The 7127-nt window shown below is 40.9% G+C and overlaps 1 protein-coding gene across 1 annotated transcript in view; it reads left to right on the top strand.

Annotated features, from left to right (window-relative positions):
- The window catches only part of LOC119420725 (MAP/microtubule affinity-regulating kinase 4), a 61600-nt gene that overhangs the window by 53301 nt on the left and 1172 nt on the right, over nucleotides 1-7127 (top strand). The window lies entirely within an intron of this gene.

Below are 7127 nucleotides of genomic sequence, written 5' to 3'. Positions count from 1 at the left end.
ATATATATATATATATATATATATATATATACATACACATATACATATATATATATACATACACATATACATATATATATATATATATATATATATATATATATATATATATATATACATACACATATACATACATACATACACACACATATACACATATACACACGCACACAATAATCAGAACATCATACGTAAAAGAATACAACATTAAGACAGAGATGCTGACTCACTCTAGGTTAAAAGCCAATGAAAAAAAAAGTGTTTTTAAACGAGTTTTAAAATCAGAACGTGACGGGGCCTGTCTGACCTCCAGCTGCAGCTCATTCCACAGTTTAGGAGCCAGAGCTGAAAAGACTCTGTCTCCTCTGGATTTATAAATTGTTTTCAGGACTCTGGTCAGAGGATCTAAGAGCTCATGATGGTATGTTAAAGTGAAGCAGTTCAGACAAATCAGAGGGACTAAGACAGTTCAAAGACTTAAAAACAAACAATAGAACTTTAAAATGTATTTAAAACTGGACAGGAAGCCAGTGAAGGGACATCAGAACTGGAGTGATGTGCTCACGCCTGTACCAGTCAAAAATCATGCAGCAGCATTTTGTACCAGCTGTAAGCGTGAGAGCAAGGCCTGGCTAACTCCTATCAACAGAGAGTTACAATAATCCAGGCGTGAAGTAATAAAAGTGTAGATTACTGTCTCTAAGTGGTGTCTAGAAAGGAGGGGCTTGATTTTTGACAGGCGCCTCAGCTGAAAGAAAGAGGACTTTACCACGTTGTTGACATGGCAGTCAAATTTCAGGCAGGGGTCCATTTTTACTCCTAAATTTGTAACAATGAATTTTTCATATGGGACCAAAGAGGAAAAATCAAAGGTGGGAAAACTGCTAGAACCACAGGATTTAAAGACCATAACCTCAGTCTTTTTTTCATGAAAATGGAGGAAATTAAGTGCCATCCATCCTCTAATGTCATCAAGACAGTCCAGGAGAGACTGAGTGGAGCCATTGTGTTTCATAGGGAAGTAGACTTGACAGTCATCCGCATATAAATGAAACTGTACACCATGATTTCTGAAAATAAAACCCAGTGGCAGAAGATAAAGTGAAAACAGGAGAGGACCAAGAATAGAGCCCTGGGGTACCCCCCAGGGGAGGGCAGTTGAAGCAGAGGTAAAATTATCCATCATCACACTTCTATCAGAAAGGTAGGACATAAACCACTGAAGAGCTGAGCCAGTGATGCCCACCCACTGCTCCAGTCTGGAGATGAGAAGGTCATGGTCGACTGTGTCGAAAGCAGCTGTTAAATCTAAAAGCACAAGTAAAACACAGTTTCCAAAATCTGTTGCTAAAAATATGTCATTAAAAACCCTTAAAAGAGCAGATTCAGTGCTGTGGTACATTTTAAAACCAGACTGGAAGACCTCCAAAATTTTAAATTCATCCAAAAAGGCCTTCAGCTGCGTGTAAACAACTTATTCCAAATTTTTTGGATATAAAGGGTAACTTGGAGATTGGCCTAAAGTTTGACAAAGATGATGGATCAAGGCAAGGTTTTTTCAACAATGGCTGCACCACAGCATGTCTAAAATTGCTTGGTACCACACTAGACATCAAACTGCTGTTGATCACATTTAGAATAAAAGGAGCCAACAGTAGAAAATACCTCCTTAAGAAAACATGGAGGAACAACATCAAGGGGGGGTCCCGATGATTTCATACTGATGACCAGTTTCTCTAGATAGGAGAGGGAAATAGGCTCCAAATGGTCAAAAACAGCAGGACAGGGGACCGGGATGGAAGGGTCATGGGATGGAAAAGAGATACAAGCCCTAGTGTTAATAACCTTCTCCAAGAAAAAATGAAAAAACTTATCACAAAGTTCTCCGGATGCTTCAAGAGGGACCAGTTCATGTGCATTGAGGACAGGGTTGATTGTATTATAAAGAACATGGTGGTTGTGAGAGTTAACAGCAATAATGTCAGAGAAATATTTTACTCTGGCTGTTTTCACAGCTCGTTGATATCGACGCCAACTCTCTCTCAGTATATCAAAAGAGACTTGGAGTTTGTCCTTTCTCCACTTGCGTTCATTTCTCCACTTGCGTTCATTTCTCCTGCATCCCAGTCTAATGGCACGGGTATGGTCACTCAACCATGGGTCCGATCTTGGCTTTGATCACCTGGTTTTAATCGGGGCCACACCATTCAAAACAGAATAGCATAAATAAATCAAAATATAAAGAAATAGCACCATTTCATAGTGTATCAACCAGTTTGATGTTGACACCCAGAACTAGCTGTTCACATGATCAAGGAGGACCATCAGCTTAACAATTTGGTCAATCAGCACTAAGGTCCTGTGGGTGTTTAAATTGCTCTATAAATAAAGCTGGTATGGTATGCTGTTCAGTGTCAGGAGGGCTGTGATCAGTCTTACAATGGGGAAACTAAACAGCCAAAAGGATGGACCAGCACAGAAGAGCATCATCATCAGACCAAGACTCTGTGGTTTACACTAATTTCCAGGCCAGCAGTCACTCTTTCAGGGATGAAGATGTTCACATCAGCCATCCGACCACGGCACCCTTCCGGTTCTTTTGTTCCCAGGTGGAGAGGAAACTCACACAAACTCAATAAAATCAAGAAAAGTAAATTCTCGTTACCATTTTTTTTCATTCATTAAACCTTTATTTAAACAGATGTCACACTGTGCCTCAAAGACTCATTAACCTCTGTTTGAAGGTCAGCAGTGTGATAATGAAAATGAATCTCACACATGAGTACATAATGATGCTGACATTACGCGCAGGGTGGTGGGGTGGCGCAATGGCAGTGAGCAGCCAGAAACAACACACAGCGGCACTGCAGAGTTCAGATAAAATCACTCAGTTCAAATAGTTCCTTCTGGAGACATCCGTGCACACTCGGGGGTTGCCGAGGACGACCAGAGACGAATCCAGAGTCCTGAAATTATGACAGAATGTCTATTTAGCTGTGCTCCTCTTAAAAGTCCATGGAGGGAGGGGCTGAGCATCAGGTTTACAAAACTCTCCAGGCAGGTTGAGATAAAATGGCCTCTCAAGGCCAGTCAGGAAGCCGAATTCAGATAAACACGATTGTTTTGGGGACAGGCAGAACTTTAATGACATCTACTTTAAGTTTGTGTCGGTCCACTCTCTTTTGAAACGCCCAAATTAAATGACCATACCAATGAAACGTGCCTGAGAATAATCCCCAAGATCTGATCCATTCTGCCAAGAGTCTGGGTGCTCGAGGCACGAACTAAGCCATCATATAAGGCAGGCAGCCTGACCAGGTTCAGAATTGCTGCTGACGACTTCCTTGTTTGTCGATAAACCAGGAACCGATCGAATCCAAAAAGCAGGAACCAATCGAATCCAAAAAACAGGAACCAGTTATCATAAATCCAATTATAAATGTGTCCTTAAAATCCACAGATGACTGAAGACTTGATGATGTGTCTCTCTCTGCTAAGTCGATGAGATATCCAGCTGTGTGCGTGCCAACAGGGCAAATCGTCTCGCCTAAAGCCGGTCTTCTCTTCAAAGAAATGTTATCAACTGTGTTGAGGGACTAACTGACCAAATCCAAGTCCGTAGTCATGATTCAGAAGATTTGTAGAAGAGAGGCTCTAAAGCAGTTTCACAGACAGGACAGAGCAAAAGCAAGAAGGAGAGGACAGAGCAAAAGCAAGAAGGAGAGGGAGAGGAGGAGACATCCGCCCTTGAGAAGAGCAAGTGTTGAATAATATTGACGAGGCAGGCAACGTTACAAGCTCAGCGCTGTGGCGTCCTTCCAACCCGGCGTAACCCGGAGCCGAGGCCATGTGCAACAAAATGCCCCAGCTTATGTTGTCCCTTGGCTCCGCTTCACATCCAGGGTGGGCACAGCCCATTAGGGTGCATTCACACCAGCCCTGTTTAGTCCGCTTTAATCGAACTCTAGCTCATTTTCCTAGAAAGTCCGGTTCGTTTAGGGAGGTGTGAACACGCCATCAAACTCTGTCACGGAACAAAAAGGCGAACTCTGGCCCAGGCTAAAACCTAGGTCTCGGTCCGGTAGAAGAGAACTCCAGTGCGGTTCAAGTGCAATGTGAATAAACAGACCGAGCCCCGCTCCGCAGGACAAACAAACACACATTTCTCTGACCTTATATGGAGCCGTCAGCTGCCTTTTGTGGAAAAACAATATTCTCCATGATCTTCTGTCTCATCTTCTGCTCCTGCTAAGTCCATTTTTGAAAAATGACAAAATATAACTCCTAAAACTGCTAAAACTTTGCCATTTCGTTTTTAGTTTTATTTCCAGAAGAAGAAGACGTGTATTCAGAGGTTTTGTGTCGTTTCTTTCGTTTTTATTTCCAGAAGAAGAAGAAGACGTGTCTTCAGAGGTTTTTGTGTTGTTTCTTTCAGTAGTTCTTGGTGCAGCACCCCCACAGGCGAGCGAGGGAACAGGTTGGTTCAACAGGTTGACTCGACTGCACAGTGCAGTGTGAATGCAAACGCACCAGCTCAAATGTAAACAAAAGGTCATGAATATTGGTCCCGAACCGAACTGAGTCTACCGGACTATCTGGTGTGAAAACGACCTTAGAGTGTATCAGTGAGGTGACTATGTGTGACCTCATTGGTCTTATCCATTTCTGATGGTGGATAATGGGGTGTTGTGCAAATCTATCCAAGTGTTGGAAGCAAGCAAACAAAAATGACTCCTTATCGGATGTTGACCCTGGGATCACTCATTGTGAGCAGCTGAGACAGTATGATCTGTTCCAAACCAGGTTTTGAGTCAGAGTAGATCAGACCGGTCCTCCAGCAAGAGTAAATTTCTAACATCTTTGATAGAGAGGAATGCTGGTTTGAGAGAGGAGTGAAGGAAGCCATCATTGTGAAGAGAAACCGTCCGTCATTTAACAGGGGCGGAATCTCCGTGTTCAACTGTCCCCCTCTTACAATGCTGTTATTGGTAGTATCACTCAGCCCTCTGTGAATAGTAAACAGCCATCAGGACACTAACGACCAGCCGTTGATGGTCCTCCTTTATCATGTGAACAGCTAGTTCTAGATGTCATCAGCAAACTGGTTGATCCACTGTGAGAAAGTACTATTTACAAGACTGAGTATGTTGCAGCACCTCAGACTGAAGAAGTCAAAAAGACAAAAAACGAAACGTTTCAACAAGTTGTTTTTATTTTATTTTATTTTATTTTATTTTTTTAATCCATCCAGAGGACCTGACTTAACTTTGTTAGATTTTGCTACCTGGATTATTGAGCATGCATCAGGGAATACTGATGCTAAATATTGCACAAGAATTTCACAATATTTGTGATTTTGTATTGTGTTCATAACAGAGTATTGTTGGATCTGTTTGTGATGTACTTAATTTCAGCTCCTGTGTATTATTGGAGTGAATGATAATGAACTAGCTTCTGATGCATTTCAGAACTGTTGAGGATGCATCAGGGGTTCTCTCTGAAACAAAATCTCTGAAAGGATTGGGACAATGAGACCAATTCTTTACCTTTTTTGCAGTAGACAGAAAGCTCTTGCATATGACATCAAAAGAGACAAGAGGGCAACATTTTAGCTTTTATTTCAAGGTATTTACAGTACACTACTTAAAACATAACATTTATTTGCATAAAACACCAAATTTATAGTTGAGCACAAGTACTGGGACAGGTTAATTAAAATAGGTTTAAATAACTTAATATGTAGTATTATTAATTTGTAGATCCTTTGCTCTTAACCACATTAATCCTGTGACCAAATGACATCACCAAACATTAGTATTTAGCGATGCTTTTCCAGGTTTTCAGTGCAGTCTTGCTGTTTGATTTGGGGAGTTAGTCCCTTACATCCCCTTTTAGCAGGTGAACTGTAGCGCTGTAGGTTGAGCGCTTAATCTCCCAATCAGTTCGGTTGCATCTTACTTTACATTTGCAGACTAAACGTTTCTCTAGACTGTAGAATGTTCTTGAATCTTTCCATCACTTTGTAAAGGTTCACATTTGAAGATCGGTTCAGTTTTAGATCTCCCTACAGTTTTTCTTTACAATTTGTATTTTTGTTGGGTGTAACTGGAACCCTTCGTACATATTTCCGTTCAGTCTCATGCACCACATGTGATTTGAATGACTAAGACACCTTGACTTTGTCTCACTGGTCCATAAAACTTTGTCCCTGAATTTTTTAGGCTTTCGTTGTTTGACATATCCTGGTCTAACCTTCCTGTTCATCTTGCTAATAAATGGTTTTATCTTCCGGTGAAGGGTGAAGCCTCTGTGCTTATGTTAATTAAGTCTCCTGTGAACAGTAGATGTGATGTCTTCACTCCTGCCCTCTGGAGATTGTTGCTGATGTCCCCAACAGTTGTTGAAAGGTTTTTCTTCAAAGCTCTCACAATGTTTGCGTTATGTTTCCCTTGGTCTTTCTGTTGGATGTCTTTAAATGAGTACACCAGTGGCTTCCGTCTTCTTCAGGTCATTACAAATGGTTGGATTGGTTATTGACAATGATTGGTCAGTGCCTCTGCTTGATGTTCATCGTTTTTCCTCCTACAAACAGCTCAAGTTTTCATGATGGTTCCACTTCAATAAACTATTAAATGCAGTCTGCACAGGCAAAACTCAAATCTGAAACTGAGGAGACATTTAGCACAATTTAATGTTTGCATCATCAGCGTAAGAGGAGACACCTGGGCAACAGTTAACACCCGTCAGTCACATGTTCCAGTACATTGATCTCGCTAAATTTGTTGTTCCATTATCTTCCAAGTTGTATGTTGATCTAGTTATAAGCACTGGGAGACAAAAACTAAAATGTTGCACGCTCGTCACATACTCGCCTTTTGATATCAAACCCACATGTTGTCAGGTGTACAGCAAAAGTAAGTAAATTAGCCTCAATACTTTCATTGGGGAGCGTGTGTGCACATATTTAAGCATATTAATGTTGCAGCAACCAATTTAAAGTCTTATGTAAATTAAAATCACACTGAAGTTTCAAATCACTACTTTGGGTCAGTCACGATGCTGACCATCATTACTAATAACTAACTAAATCATTACAACAGTAACTAAATCATTACAACAGTAACTAA

Source organism: Nematolebias whitei, chromosome 14, assembly GCF_014905685.2.
Source record: "Nematolebias whitei isolate Nwh7 chromosome 14, NemWhi1, whole genome shotgun sequence".
Classification (NCBI taxonomy): domain Eukaryota; kingdom Metazoa; phylum Chordata; class Actinopteri; order Cyprinodontiformes; family Rivulidae; genus Nematolebias; species Nematolebias whitei.
This window is presented reverse-complemented; position numbering and strand designations above follow the sequence as displayed.